This window comes from Ovis aries, chromosome X (genome assembly GCF_016772045.2).
Source record: "Ovis aries strain OAR_USU_Benz2616 breed Rambouillet chromosome X, ARS-UI_Ramb_v3.0, whole genome shotgun sequence".
In the NCBI taxonomy this organism is placed as follows: domain Eukaryota; kingdom Metazoa; phylum Chordata; class Mammalia; order Artiodactyla; family Bovidae; genus Ovis; species Ovis aries.
Window position 1 is genome coordinate 40,933,758 of NC_056080.1, and position 16,143 is coordinate 40,949,900.

General features: G+C 37.2%; 1 protein-coding gene across 23 annotated transcripts in view; it reads right to left on the reverse strand.

Moving 5' to 3' along the window:
- The window catches only part of CASK (calcium/calmodulin dependent serine protein kinase), a 379,740-nt gene that overhangs the window by 216,585 nt on the left and 147,012 nt on the right, over window positions 1-16,143 (reverse strand). The gene's annotated exons all lie outside the window — the stretch shown is intronic.

A 16,143-nucleotide genomic window follows, 5' to 3' on the forward strand; every position in this document is an offset into this window, starting at 1 on the left:
GAGTAACTGGAGCACACAGCCTGCTGCTGCTGCATTGCCTTCTCCGGGAGCACACAGCCTAGTGCTACACTATTTTGTTGCTCTAATCTGTTCCAATTTTGGCCGCTGGGAGCTCTTTCAGATTGGTTCTTTGTCCCTTTCACATGCCTCCTCAACTTTCTGGGTTTTTTTTAGCATTACCTTACTTCCAGGCAGTATAAAATGCTCCAAGCTTGTGTTTTCTCTGCCTCAGTCCTAGAATAATTTTTCTAAAGAGCCTTGGCTCCTTTCATGGGAGAATGTATTTAGAAATGAAGATTTGGATGTGGGTTTGCTCATTACTATGGCAGTGTCACAGTTCTAGGCCCTTTCAGTGGCAGAGATGTATGTATGTGTACTAACCCATGCACATGTATCTATATTTATTTCTGTATCTGCACTCACATGCACATGAGTACATGTATGTATACACATACAGACACATATATGTAAACATTCATGTGTGTAAACATGTTAAATATATGTACATGCTAAATATGTCATTCTCCAACTCTAATCCAGCACCACAGGGTTCACTCTAGTCTTCATCCTTATTTGTAATTTCTTTCCCTAACAGAATCTTAAACTTCTGCATATTTAAAAATTCAATACAGATTGGAGTATTACTCAGCCATTAAAAAGAATACATTTCAATCAGTTCTAATGAGGTGGATGAAACTGGAACCTATTATACAGAGTGAAGTAAGCCAGAAAGAAAAACACCAATACAGTATACTAACACATATATATGGAATTTAGAAGGATGGTAACGATAACCCTGTATGAGACACAGCAAAAGAGACACAGATGTATAGAACAGTCTTTTGGACTCTGTGCGACAGGGCGAGGGTGGGATGATTTGGGAGAATGGCATTGAAACATGTACATTATCATATGTGAAATGGATCGCCAGTCCAAGTTCGATGCAGGATGCAGGATGCTCGGGGCTGGTGCACTGGGATGACCCAGAGGGATGGGATGGGGAGGGAGGGGGGAGGGGGGTTCAGGATGGGGAACACATGCACACTGGTGTCGGATTCATGTCAATGTATGGCAAAAGCACTACAATATTGTAAAGTAATTAGCCTCCAATTAAAATGAATAAATTCATATTAAAAAAATAAAAAGTCAATATACAAAAAGGTGCAGAAATGTAAAACAAAATTAAACAGGCAAATTTTGGGAAAATATCTGCAAATGCATGAAAAAGATAAATATCCTTAGTAAATAAGGAATTCTTACAAAATGGCAAAAAAACCTAAAGAAAGTAAACATGAAAAAGAAATGGGTAAACATACTTCTAAAATATTTGACCATATTAGTAATAAAATTAATGCAAACGAAACCAAAATGTCATTGTGACCTACCAAAATGTAAACATGGTTGCTTTCATTTATCACTGGCTTGAATATAAATTGGTACAATCCTTATGAACAATAACGTGACACTATGTAAAAGGAGTTTTAACTCTATTGGCTATATTTCTGATAGGTGATGTCTCTGAGTGAAAACAATAGAAAAGCTGGATTAAAAAGTTCCTGAAAACATCAAAGTACTAATCAAATTGTCAGGAATAGTGGCTAAAATCTAAGAGTGGGAACTAAGAGAGGAAAGCCAAGGATCAAAGTCCTTCTCTTGCCCTGGGGACATTTGCTTATACAGAAGATCTCTAGTGGAAAACAAGTCAGAATTCAGGGGAACACCATAAACTACTCTCCAACATCATGTGAAATGCCAGACTGAATGAAGCACATTCTGGAATCAAGATTGCAGGGAGAAATATCAATAACCTCAGACATGCAAATGACACCACCCTTATGGCTGAAAGCAAAGAGGAACTAAAGAGCCTCTAGATGAAAGTGAAAGAAGAGAGTGAAAAGCTGGCTTAAAACTTAACATCAAAACACTAAGATCATGGCATCCGGTCCCATTACTTCATGGCAAATAGGTGGGGAAACAACGGAACACTGAGAGACTTTATTTTTTTTTGGCTCCAAAATCACTGCAGATGGTGACTGCAGCCATGAAATTAAAAGATGCTTGCTCCTTGGAAGAAAAGCTATGACAAACCTAGACAACATATCAAAAAGCAGAGATGTTACTTTGCTGACAAAGGTCCATCTAGTCAAAGCTATGGTTTTTACAGTAGTCATGTATGGATATGAGTGTTGGATCATAAAGAAAGCCAAGCGCCGAAGAACTGATGCTTTTGAACTGTGGTGCTGGAGACTCTTGAGGGTCCCTTGAACTGCAAGATCACACCAGTCAATTTTAAAGGAAATCAGTCCTGAATATTCACTGGAAGGATTGATGCTGAAGCTGAAGTTCCAATACTATGGCCACCTGATGTGCAGAACTGACTCACTGGAAAAGACCCTGAGCTGGGAAAGATTGAAGGCAGGAGGAGAAGGGGATGGCAGAGGATGAGATGGCTGGATGACATCACCAACTCGATGGATATGAGTTTGAGCAAGCTCCAGGAGTTAGTGATGGACAGGGAAGCCTGGTGTGCTGCAGTCCATAGGGTCACAAAGAGACGAACACGACTGAGCAACTGAAATGAACTCTCCAACACTGAGCTAGGACCCTAAAGAGCTAGCATGAACTGCAATTGATCAGTGCCTTCACATACTTGCAATCCCTCTTTACCTTTGATTGGCCCTGAAAATCTAAGCCTTGAACCTTGATTAAGGTAGTCCCAGACTGCTAGTGCTTAAATGTGCCAGTAGAAGGGAATTAAAGTTCTCTCTAGAGGAAGAAAGCATCATTCAATGCCAAAAACTTTCAAAATAATTTCTAGCCCACAGTCAAAATGAACCAGGTATATAAAGGGGTAAGATTATCTTGATCAAGAACCAGCAAAACTGACAGACAATAATGATGAATAGGGATTTTATATACAGAGATTATCCTACATAGATTATTGAATAAGGAAACCTACTATGTCTCATAATATAAAAGTTGAGCTTGAATATTTTTTTGAAAAAAAAAAAAGAGAAAATATATAGATTTTAAAAAGGAAAACACAAAATTCAGAAAAGAAGGTAGAAGATATAGAGAATACTATAAGGTATACATATATCTATACTTAATTGGGTCACAAAGGTGATGAGAGAAAGAAAAAGGCAAAGGTAGTATTTGAAGAGAGAATGGCTGAGAATATTCTCTAACCATAAACAATATCAATACACCTATTCAAGAGACCTAAAAACCTAAGGCGGGATTAAAACACATGCACACACACACCCACATCACAGAGAAAACTATAGAAAACAAAAGATGAAGAAAACATTTTTTCAATAACCTTAAAAATAAAGACTACCCTCAGAGAGAAGAGACAGAGTGCTAGCTGAATTCTTAATATCAATGGAAGCTAGAAAACAGTAGAATCATATATAATGGAAAGAAAACATCAACCTAGAATTCTCTACCCAGTGGATATCCCTCAACACTAAAGGGAATCTAAAGAAATTCTGAAACTAACAAAAATGGAGTTTGCACTTAGCAGACTGACACACACAAAAATGAATCCAGGTAAAACTTTAGAGATGCTGAAAGAATAAATAACAAAGAAAGGATTGGTGTGTAGGTAAACCTAAATGAATAACAACAACAATAATATAATTTGGAGTGATGTAAATATGTACAACTTACACATTTATATACACAAATATCCTAAAGTCAAGGGTTGCATTATATGGAATTAATGTGCTATACAGTGCTTATATTGTTCAGGAAGACAACGACATCAACATTAGGATTTGATGAATTAGGGAGGCATTTCTGGGGTATACACTCAGATAACAGCAAAGGGTACTTAAACTTCTGAATTAATAGAAGAAAAAATGAAATAACAAAATGTATTCAACTGATTCAAATAAATCAGGGAAGGTGAAGAAATATGTAATAGTTGGTATAAACAGAAAGCACATAAGAAGACCATAATGTCAATCAAAATATACTAAAATTAAATGTAAAAGAAATAAATGCTCTAATTAAAAAATGAAGATTCAGAGTCTAGAATTAAAAAACAACTATATTCCTTTAATGAGAGACACATGTAAAACCCAAGGATACAAAAAGTTTGAAATTTTAAAAAGGAAATAAATTCTAGAAAATTAAATCCAAAGTAGAAGGACAGAAAAAACAACAAATACAAATTACTGAAATAGAAAATAAACACACAGTAAAAAGGAATTACAGAGCTAAAAGTCACTGATTAAAAGACTAATAAAATGGGTAAATATCTGGCAAGGCTGAGAAAGAAAAAGAAAAGGTGTAAATTACTAGCATTAAGAATGAAAAAGACCTTGTAGAGATATTATGAACCACTTTATGATAAAATTGTTTAAAGTTTAGATAAAATGCACTCATTCCTAGCAAAATACAATTCTTCAAGGGTGAAAGATTAATAAACAAAAACCCAAATATTCCTATAAATATTTAAAGAATTGAATCAGACATGAAAACCCTTCTCATAAGAAAGTCTGGCCTGGATGGGTTTATAGGTAAGTTCTACCACTCACAAACAAAAAACAGAGACGACTACTCAATTCATTTTATGAGACTAGCGTAATCTAGATATAAAAATCTGATACAGATAGTACAAGAAAATTATAGTACAATCTTCCCACAAATATAGATGTAAAAAGTCTAAACAAAATACAAGCAAACCAAATCTAACAATAAAAAGGATTATATGGATTATAAATCAACACCAAGTGTGGTTAATGAAACGATCAATGAAATTCATTGCATGAGCAGAGTAAAGAAAACCATATGATCACTTCAATAATCACAGAAGAAATTGATAAAATTCACCATCCATTTATGCCTAGCAAACCCTAAGATCAGAAATGAACAAAGATTTGCTACCATTATTCTGGATATTTTATCCACTGCAGTAAAGGCTAGAGAAAGAATCCTTTCCATACACAGATGATCAAGTATGCAGAAAATCCACACAGTTCTATAGATAAATTATTAGAAATGATGAAGCTTGATGAATAGAAGGAATATAATGTCAATATAAGGAAGGGGAGTAAGAGAGAGAGAAAGGGGGAGGGAAGGAGGGAGAGAGACTGATCTACATTTAAAAGCAAATACCTAAGAATCTAACAAAAGATGTATATAACTTCTATGAAGAAAAGTATAAAACTTTATTGAAAGACATTAAGGATCTAAATAAACGGGAAGACAGACACTATATTCATAAATTGGAAGACTCAATAATAAATCTGTCAATTATTCTCAAGCTGCTATAAAGATTTGACATAAAAATTTAAGGCAAAATCTCAACAGTTTTTTAAGTGTGCCTATGTATAAATTGACAACTTGATTCTAAAATGGAAATGGAAAATGCAGAGACAAGTACAGCTCTTAAGAAATGTCTAAAGAAGAACAAAGTGGAAAGCCCTGCTCTACAAGTAACCAGGACTTATTGTAAAGCTAAGACATTGTACTTGCAGTGCAATGCCAGGCAAATAGGCCAAGAGACCAGAACAGAGCCTAGAACAATCGCACATATATAGATGCCTGATTTATGGCAAAAGTGGTACTACAGAGCAGTCTTTTCAGTAATTGTGCTGAGACTATTGACTATCCATATGGAAAAAAATGAAACTAGACTGCTACCTTACGGTGTACCCCAAATCAATTCCAGGTGGATAGGAAAACATAACAGAATATCTTCATAATCTCAGGGGAGTAAATAATTTCTTAAACAAGATACAAAAACACTGGCCATAAAATTTTAAAATGATAAATTAGGCTATATTAAAATCACAAACTTCTGTTAATCAAAAGATAGCATTACAAGAATGGCAATTTAGGGAAGAATATTCAGGAAGATTACCAGTGGTCATGTACAGTTGTGAGAGCTGGACCATAAAGAAGGCAGAGCACCCAAGAATTGATGCCTTCGAACTGTGGTGCTGAAGAAGACTCCTGAGAGTCCCTTGGACAGCAAGGAGATCAAACTAGTCAATCTTAAGGTAAATCAAACTTGAATACTTATTGGAAGGACTGATGCTGAAGCTGAAGCTCCAGTATTTTAGTCACCAATATTTTGGATGCGAACAGCTGACTCATTGGAAAAGTCCCCGATGCTGGGAAAGATTGAGGGCAGAAGGAGAAGAGGCCATCAGAGGATGAGGTGGCTGAATGGCATCACTGATGCAATGGACATGAACTTTGGTAAACTCTGGGAGATGGTGAGGGACAGGGAGGCCTGGTGTGTTGCAGTTCATGGGGCTGCAAAGAGTCACACGACTGGGCGACTGAACAATCAGGAAGAACTACAAGGAGATTCTACTACACACCAATTGGCTAAAATTGGGATGTATATAGAGAGTAACATGGAAACATACATTACTATATGTAAAATAGATCCAATGGGAATTTGCTGTTTGACTCAGGGAACTCAAACTAGGGCTCGGTAACAACCTAGAGGGGTGGAATGGGGAGGTGGAGGGATGTTTAAGTGGGAGGGGACATAAGTAAACCTATGCCTGATTCATGTTGATGTTTGGTAGAAACCAACAAAACACTATAAAGCAATTATCCTTCAATTAAAAATAAATTTAAAAATTCCAACAATGCCAAGTATTAGCAAAGGTGTGTAGCATAGGTAATAATTAATCGTGAGAATAAAAGGAAGGCATAAATTAGCAAATAAGGACTAAAAACAGTATTTTAAAGATGGGGCAGTGCCAGGAAAACTAGGACTTGGATCACCTTAGGGAGGCATATACCACTGGTAAAGGGTCAGTTCACACATCTACTTTAGAAAATAGCCTGATGTTGTCTAGGAAAACTGAAGTTATAGCAATACAAACTCTGAAACCTATTAACTCTACTCCTAGGTCTACACCCTATATGAATGTTTACTTAGGTGCACTAGGATACAGGTACAAGATTGTTTGCATTATTATTCAACATAGCCAAATCTGGAAACAACTCAAATACACATTAACATTTACATGAATAAATAAACGTGTGAATGTTTATTCACTAACACTATACAGCACTATAGCAACAAAGTAACAGAGGTCAAACTAACCTGGATAAATCTCACAGACTCAAAAAGAATGTCTACTGTATGATTCTATGTAAATAAAGATTTCAAAAGGTAGATAACACTGAATTACACTATTCAGGGATACCTATTTAGATGGTATAGAAAGAAAAAACATGGAAGTTAAGTCTAGATTAATGTTAGTTGTGAGAGAGGTAGGGGGTTGCAGTCAGAAAGGGGAATTTGAGGGCTGTTGAAGTGCTGGCAGTTTTAAAACTTCTTGACCTGGGTTGCAGCTACATGGTTCCTTACTTTACAATAATTCTTTATGCTTGTATAGTGCTGTATATGCATTTTTCTAAATGTAATACATTCAATTAAAAAAGGTTAAATCTCTGTGTGATAGAGGTGTTTGTATACATTCATATACTAATTCTAATATCTAGGAATTCTACTTCTAAAAACTCATTTTGAGGAAATAAGGCAATCAGGGGGTGTGTGCAAGTAATTAAGTACAAGAATATGATTAATTATAACATTACCTCTAATACAGAAAAACAGAAAACAGTGTAAATATCCAACTTTAGAGGAAATTTAAGTATAGCACACGCATATATAGTTCAGACATCTTAATGTAGCCATTAAAATGTTATATGTAAAAAAGTATTTAATCGTATAATGTGCATGCATGCTCAGGTGTGTCTGACTCTTTGCGACCCCATGGACTGTGGCCCACCAGGCTCCTCTGTCCATGGGATTTTCCAGGCAAGAATACTGGAGTGGGTTGCCATTTCCTTCTCCAGGGGATCTTCCCAACCCAGGGAGTGAACCTGCAGCTCCTGCATCCCCTGCACTGGCAGGAGGATTCTTTACCACTGGGAAGCCCCATTTACTTGTATAGCAAAATGCTTAAAATTATTAAGTTAAAAGAACCAGGATACAAAATTATATGTATAAATGATCTCAACTTAGTGCAACTGTGATCATGGGTATGCACAGAAGGAAATGTTTTTGAAATGCTCACTGTGATTACCTTTTGCAAATGGTATTATTTTTATCATTATAATTTTCCATAATCTAAATTTGTACAAAGGATATGTATTATATTACACTAAAAAAACAACTTATAAATTTTCATTTTAAATGAACTACTTCTTTTAAAAAACAAAGTTAACTGAACTTTCTTATTTTATATATACACAAATTTATTCAAAGTTATTTCATACACAAAAAAATTACCAGAGTAACAATTTCAAATGCATTTCTAAGATAGTAGGCATCAGAATGCAGTTTGTTTCCTAAAGTATTCAAAGCTTAACATCTATTCTACACTGTAACATCTCGATCTAGGATTTGTTTTATACAGAAATTGGGACACCTTTATTTTTCCCCCCAAGAGATGTCAAAATCATATAGTAATTACAGTTAGTAGTTTTTTTTTTTTAAAAAAACAATCCAAACTTTGCAATTATCTTTATAGGTTATTATATTTTGTTTTCAGATCCAGGAGTTTATTAACTCAAATCCTTCTTATGTTGCTCTCTATTATTGTGTGGAAAAGAGTTAACATAGAAGGCCTAACTATGATCTCTCAAAAGGCTTGCAAGGCATACCTCCAAGGTCAGCTCTTGATTGGCATATGCGAACTTGGATGGGTTCTGCCCCTCCTAAATGAAAAGAGTGGCTCACTGTGTCTAAACTGCTTGTGCAAACAATATGATTTATCCTGAATACCTGCTTTCTTTCTGGGAGTCTGGAATTCGCTATGCGCCAGGCAGAGGGTGATTACATGACAAGCCCCTGACAAAAACCCTGGGTGCTGAGTCTCTAATGAGCTTCCCTGGTGGACAACATCTCACATGTGCTGTCACAGCTGCTGGCTGGCAGAAGACCCTTGAAAGCGTGTGCCTTGCTGCCCCCGGACTACAATCCATGCACCTTGTCCTTTTGCCAATTGTGCTTTACACTCTTTAGCTAGTAATAAATCATAGCTGTGAATATGACTATACGCTGAGTCCTAGGAGTCCTCTTAGTGTTAGTAGCTCAGTCATGTCCAACTCTTTGCAACCTCATGGACAGTTACCAGGCCCCACTGTCCATGGAATTCTCCAGGCAAGAATACTGGAGTGGGTTACCACTTCCTTCTCCAGGAAAGAGTCCTCTTAGTAGGTCATCAAATTTGGGAGTGGTCTTGGGGATCCCTGACACATAGTTCTTAAAACTAAAACACAATTAAACATCTAATATAGTGGTAAGTCAACAGAAATGTTTAACACTGAGCACTTCCCTGGTGGCTCAGACGGTAAACAGTCCGCCTGCAGTGCAGGAGATGTGGGTTCGATCCCTGGGTTGGGAAGATCCCCTGGAGAAGGAAATGGCAACCCACTCCAGTATTATTGTCTGGGAAATCCCATGGACAGAGAAGTCTGGTGGGTGACGTCCAGTGGGTGGTAAAGAATCGGACATGACTGAGCAACTAACACACAGTTCCAAATGTTATGTGCAGCCTGGATGGGATGGGGGTTTGGGGGAGAATGGATACATGTATATGTATGGCTGAGTCCCTTTGCTGTCCACCTGAAACTATCACGTTGTTTGCTAATTGGCTATACCTCAATACAAAATAAAAAGTTCATTTTATCCCTGCCACAGTCCTGGCCCTGCCGAAATCACATCAATAAAAGCATATCACAGAAAAAAAAAAGTTTTAAAAATAAAAAAGTGAAGAAGCACTACATCATAAAAAAAGAGAGAGATGTTTAATTTTAAAAAGTTTATGACACAGATATTTTCTTCTTGTTCTAACTAGCATTTACCAAAGACCTACACAGTTGCCTGGGCTTCCCTGGTGGCTCAGATGGTAAAGAATCTGCCTGCAGTACAGGAGACCCAGGTTTGATCCCTGGGTCGGGAAGATTCCCTGGAGAAGGAAATGGCAACCCACTCCAGTACTGTTGCCTGAAGAATCCCATGGACAGAAGAGACAAGAGGGTTACAGTCCAAGGGGTCGCAAAGAGTCGGACATGAGTGAAGTGACTTAGCAAACACACACACACACACACACACACACACACACACACACACAGAGTCACCCAATTAGGTCCTTCCATGTATCTTAGATTATTAAATTACCAGAAGTATCAAATTTCTAATGTTTACTAGGACCAAACTATTTCCCAACCATTTCCTATTACCCAGCACTTAAAGAGGCATTCAATAAATATTTGCTCAATGAATGAAGAGTAATTTCTATCATTACACATAAAACCAAAAAATCAAAATAGATAAAACTAGCTATAAAAATATGTACAAATTTTCATTTAAATTAAAATGTTACATCCAGATTTTTCTTGCCTGATATGAAACAAGTATGTTTTCTCTTAAGTGGCAAATTTGCTGGTAAGTAGTAATCAGTTCTACTCTATCGGTATAAATGACTTCCACAAACATTCCCTTCTCTGAGCATAAATACCAGACTAAAAATAAAATTTTAACAATAAAATTAAATAAAAGGACTTTTAGGCTACCTCCTTTGTGAGCTTCAAAAATACAAACACTTAATATTATTTTAAAAGATACAAACTATTGTCTCCATGTCAGATGTGTTTTAAATCCGTTTTTAATTACTGTAAGTCTCCCTGTGGTATATGTAATCATTCTATAATAAGGTAATTAAAGTTTCTTGGCCAGCCAATTTAGGATTTACAGCTTAACTCAAGTATCAGATGCTACTAAACATAAGCCCTGATGTGTGACTTAGAAATAAACATTTAATTTTTGGGGGGAAAGGAACAATATTTATTTACTCACTTTTTTAACTTTTTATTTTATATTGGGATATAACCGATTAACAATGTTGTGATAGTTTCAGGTGAACAGCGAAGGGACTCAGCACACATATACATTTAATTTTAAGGTGGGGGGGTGACATGACACAGCCCTGTCTTCAAAACTGAACCTATGTTTTAAAATGTTTATTTTGCTGAAAACAATTGCAAACTGCTACAGGCAAGTTCTAACTTAACTGTAGTCTGGAACCCATGGATATAGTGTAAACACATGCAGATTTCTAACAAACTACTGTGTGTGTTGGGGATAATGACAACATGGTCTCTGAATAGTATTACCCTTACTTTAAAAGTCAATCATCTCTTGACCTCTCGCTTCAGGACCCACATTTCTTGACACTGAATATCTAAGGGGTGGGGCCTGGTACATCCTGGTTTAACAAGCTCTACTCAGGATTTTCCAATGCCAAAGTTTGAAATCTACTGCTCCAATCTTTTCCAGCAGTAAAATTCTGGTTCTGTCTCTGTATTTGAGTATGCTTCAGTCTTATAAATAAATCATTTATATCAACTAGTTCTAAGGATTTGCTAACTTGATAAGCAACAAGATTGAGCCATGTAATGTTGTGACTTCAGTTTAGGGGGAAAAAGGGGAGAGCTGGTTATAGATAGTCTGTGGCAAACAAAGATATGGATACCATACCTAGAAAGTCACCAGTAACCCAAATATATTTGCTTGGTCTAGCCTTTTCTCCATCAAAATTATCAGAGCTATTTCCAAGTAGCCAACAAATAGCAAAGTCAACTGACCTTATTTCATTTGCTTTCTCTTTCTTTGTCTACTCTGTATCAGTGTCATGTCAGAAAACTGGAAAAGATCTAGATAACCTATAACCTGAGCAAAGAGACCCGAATACTAAGGGTCATCAGATCTATTGCCAGAAAAATTCTAGTGTAGCCCTGTCTATAACACATAGTAGCTACGTGAGCAATCTCTTATCTAGCCAGTAGGTGGAGGCACGCACAAACTTATGCTTTGCTCTTTGATCCACAGGACTTTAAATCTTACAGTAATGAATGGTTTGGGTTTGTTCATTTGTTTTAAACTGAGGGGATCAAAGGGAATGCAAAAAACAGGGCGAAGATGACTGTTGAGGTGAATTTATAAAAAAAGAATGATACAAAAGAACAATTTTATATTTCTATTTTGTTTCTAGCCCTTCTGAGAAATAACTAAGTTATTTTAACTGGGAATTTATAATTTACTTCCAGATCCCTAGGGCTAATAGAACAATTCTAAATTGAGAAACAGATCCTTTAAAAATTCATGTTCAATCAAGGAAAGCAACATTAACTGAATATGACATGATACTAAGGAGTTGTTGAGTCTGCTAGATATGATAATAGTGTTTTATACATACACAGAGACACACAAATAGAGTCCTTATCTATAAATACAAACAGAGTATTTATAGGTGAAATGATATTTAGAAATTGCCAAGAAAAAAAGACAACAGTAGACAGAATAAGAATGGCAAAATATTGATAACTACTGAAGCCCACTGACAGGCACACAGAGGTTCCTTATATTATTTCCTTTCTATTTGAAAACTTCCAAAATAAAAGGTTAAAAACTAGGAAGCTATATTCTAGTTATTTGGCTTAACAGTGACATTATGTGGCTGGTAACTATGTAACTTCAATGAGGTCTTGTTCTTAATACATAGCCATCTAATCACAACTGAATCATACAAAATATAGCTATATAAAATCCCATATAATTCAACATTGTGAAACTAAAACTAACCTGTTAAATCCACTGGAAACAATACTTTATCATTGTAGAGCAAGTCACCATCTTATAAGGTGAATGAACACTGATCTCTCATCTAGTTTTCATAATCTTATGAAGATTTTAAAAAGACTTGGTCAAAGTCACAGAATTAGTAAAAATGATGGAGGTGGGATACTAACCAAAGTTTTATGACACCAAGGGCCATCTTCTCTGTACTATACTGTCGCTTAGACCCCTTCGAAACAGATAGCAAATGTGAAATTTAGGTGAATTTTACAACTTTGCTTTCTGTGCTTGCTACTTTATAGTAAATGGCAAAATCTGTTGTCTAGTTTTCTTAGTGAATAAAAAAGTATGGACAGAAACAAATTTCTTGAATAAAGAATAAAATAAAAAAGAGAATTACAATATGTTAAAATTGGAAGGGACGTTAAAGCCCCTATGTAGCCCAAAATTAAAACCTTTTCTTCAGGACACCTGGATGGATCCAGGTTTAGCCTGAGCATTTCTAGTGAGGAATGGCAGACTCAGTGAAATAGCTGCTTCATTCATGGAATTAGTCTAATCATTAAAGAGGGCTTTCTTGCTTACAGGTGGAATCTACCTGCCACCTGTTGATTCTAGTTACAATTCCTCGCCCTACACTGAATAATCACTGAATCCTCTTACACTTGATGATCTTTCAAAGCACTAAAGACATCCATTATGATCCAGTACGGTCTTATGATCTGGGGACTCTTTTTGCAGTAAAAGAAAAATGAATAGATTCCTGGGTAACTAAATTTTTTTAGTCTTTTCAATAGCTCTTCCAGGCCAAATGGTCCTCAAAGTGGGGCTTAGGTATTTCTGGGAGTACTCAAAGCGTTTTCAGGGGACACACATATCAGGATATTTTTAAGTCATTTAAGCCAAATAGGAAAAGGAGTACATCAGGGCTGTATACTGTCAGTCACCCTGCTTATTTAACTTATATGCAGAGTACATCATGAGAAATGCTGGGCTGGAAGAAGCACAAGTGAGAATCAAGATTGCTGGGAGAAGCATCAATAACCTCAGATATGCAGATGACACCACCCTTATAGCAGAAAGTAAAGAGGAACTAAAAAGCCTCTTGATGAAAGTGAAAGAGGAGAGTGAAAAAGTTGGCTTAAAGCTCAACATTCAGAAAACGAAGATCATGGCATCTGGTCCCATCACATCATGGCAAATAGATGGGGAAACAGTGGAAACAGTGTCAGACTTTATTTTTTTGGGCTCCAAAATCACTGCAGATGGTGATTGCAGCCATGAAATTAAAAGATGCTTACTCCTTGGAAGGAAAGTTATGACCAACTTAGATAGCATATTCAAAAGCAGAGACATTACTTTGCCAATAAAGGTCCGTCTAGTCAAGGCTATGGTTTTCCCTCTGGTTATGTATGGATGTGAGAGTTGGACTGTGAAGAAAGCTGAGTGCTGAAAAATTGATGCTTTTGAACTGTGGTGTTGGAGAAGACCCTTGAGAGTTCCTTGGACTGCAAGGAGATCCAACCAGTCCATCCTAATGGAGACCAGTCCTGGGTGTTCATTGGAAGGACTGATGCTAAAGCTGAAACTCCAGTACTTTGGCCACCTCATGCGAAGAGCTGACTCATTGGAAAAGACTCTGATGCTGGGAGGGACTGGGGGCAGGAGAAGAAGGGGACGGTAGAGGATGAGATGGCTGGATGGCATCACTGATTCGATGGATGTGAGTCTGAGTGAACTCCGGGAGATGGTGATGAACAGGGAGGCCTGGCGTGCTGCAATTCATGGGGTCACAAAGAGTCGTACACGACTGAGTGACTGAACTGAACCGAACTGAAGCCATAGCTACATTTGCCATGATTGGGTCTGTCTGAAAACAAGCCTGTGGTCTGCTGATTTTCCTTTTGTGTCTCCACTCAGAAGAACCCATCTCAAAGACCAACCACTTACTTGGGCTGAAAAACCTGCCTAACTTCAAAGAGACAATTAGGGAATGCAAAGCTTGTGATCTGTGAGAGCAAAACTGCTTTGGGAAGGACGGGGAGAGCCACCTTATTTCATCCAGGCAATATATTCACGGCAAAGCCTTATCTAGTTTAGAATTAGACATCAATAGTAAGATATCTGGCTGTCACAGTGATGTCTATCAACACTTTAACTTTATTTGAAAAATGAAGTCTGATTTGTTCTTCTGAGAAAAAGTGAGCCTGATTTGGGTGATGAGTTTGACGATGATGGCTAGCTCTGCCATTTCGGTCACAGAGCAGACATTTTCCATACATTGAATGAGCTAAAGGTATAGTGCCAGGGTTTTGAAGAGAACGCATTTTTTAAAAACATGCAATTGACTAAGAATTGCATCCTCACAATAAAAGTTTTTAATCAACTGAAAGCTATGTCTGGAAGCACATAGTTTTCAAACATCTTTTAGCAGGTTTGCCAACAAAAACTTTGCAGGCTGTGTCACTATGATGGAATTTCTAGACTCTTTCCCACTCAGGCGATCCCATTCCGGAAGCATGCCAGTGTCTTGCTTATTAGGAACACTCTAGGGAGAATGGGCAATATACGATATAACACACTGGGGCTGGGGCTTGGTTCTGCATACCATACACTTCTACTTAATGTACCCAAAGCTTCCATCCAGGGCTTTTTAAAGCTGTTGCAACAACTAACTAAACTGCTGACATCTTTTTCACATAAGCAGTTACACCTAAATTCACAGTGATCTTGCACTTATATACGTGAATGAATGAGTTTATATTAATTGGTCTTAAATTTCACCTTCTTTGTTTTAGCTGCTTTGCTATGACCTTGTAAAATAGTTTAAAATTTGGTCTAGATATTCACTTGATTAGCTAGCCCCTGGAGAGGGCAGCTTCTGACAAAGCTTCCAGTGATCACCACCTCCAGGTCTTCACAACCTGATGTAATCCTCTCCTGTTGGGTGTGGACTGGATCTAGTGAGTTATTTCTAACCAATAGACTATGGCAGAAGTGATGGTGTGTGATTTCAGAGAGAAGGTTACAAAACTGACTTCTGCCTGCTTCCTACTTTTGTGGTCTTGCTTGCTGACTGAGCCTGATGAAGCCAGCTGCCATGGAACCGCTCTAGGGAGAAACCCAGTGATGAGGAACCTAGGGAGGCCTTGGGCCAACAGCTCATGAGACACTCAGGCCCTCAGTCTGATAGCATACTTCCAACAACCATGTGAGCAGATCCATCCCCAACAGAGCCTTAAAATGACTTTGGCCCTGGAAAATCCCTGGATTACCACCTTGTGAGAGACCCTAATCAAAGTCACTGATTAAAATTTTGAATAGTATGCCACCCCATAAGGCTTGATGCAGTCTCTTTGGACATAATCATCCAACCAGCTATGAAACTACCCAATTGTACTACCCTTAGGCCACATTTCTCCATCTTACTGACAAAATTTTTGTGAGAATCATGTTGAGTGGCTTCCTCAAATCAAGACTTACTGTTATCTACAGAATATTCCTTGCCAATATGGTGATTG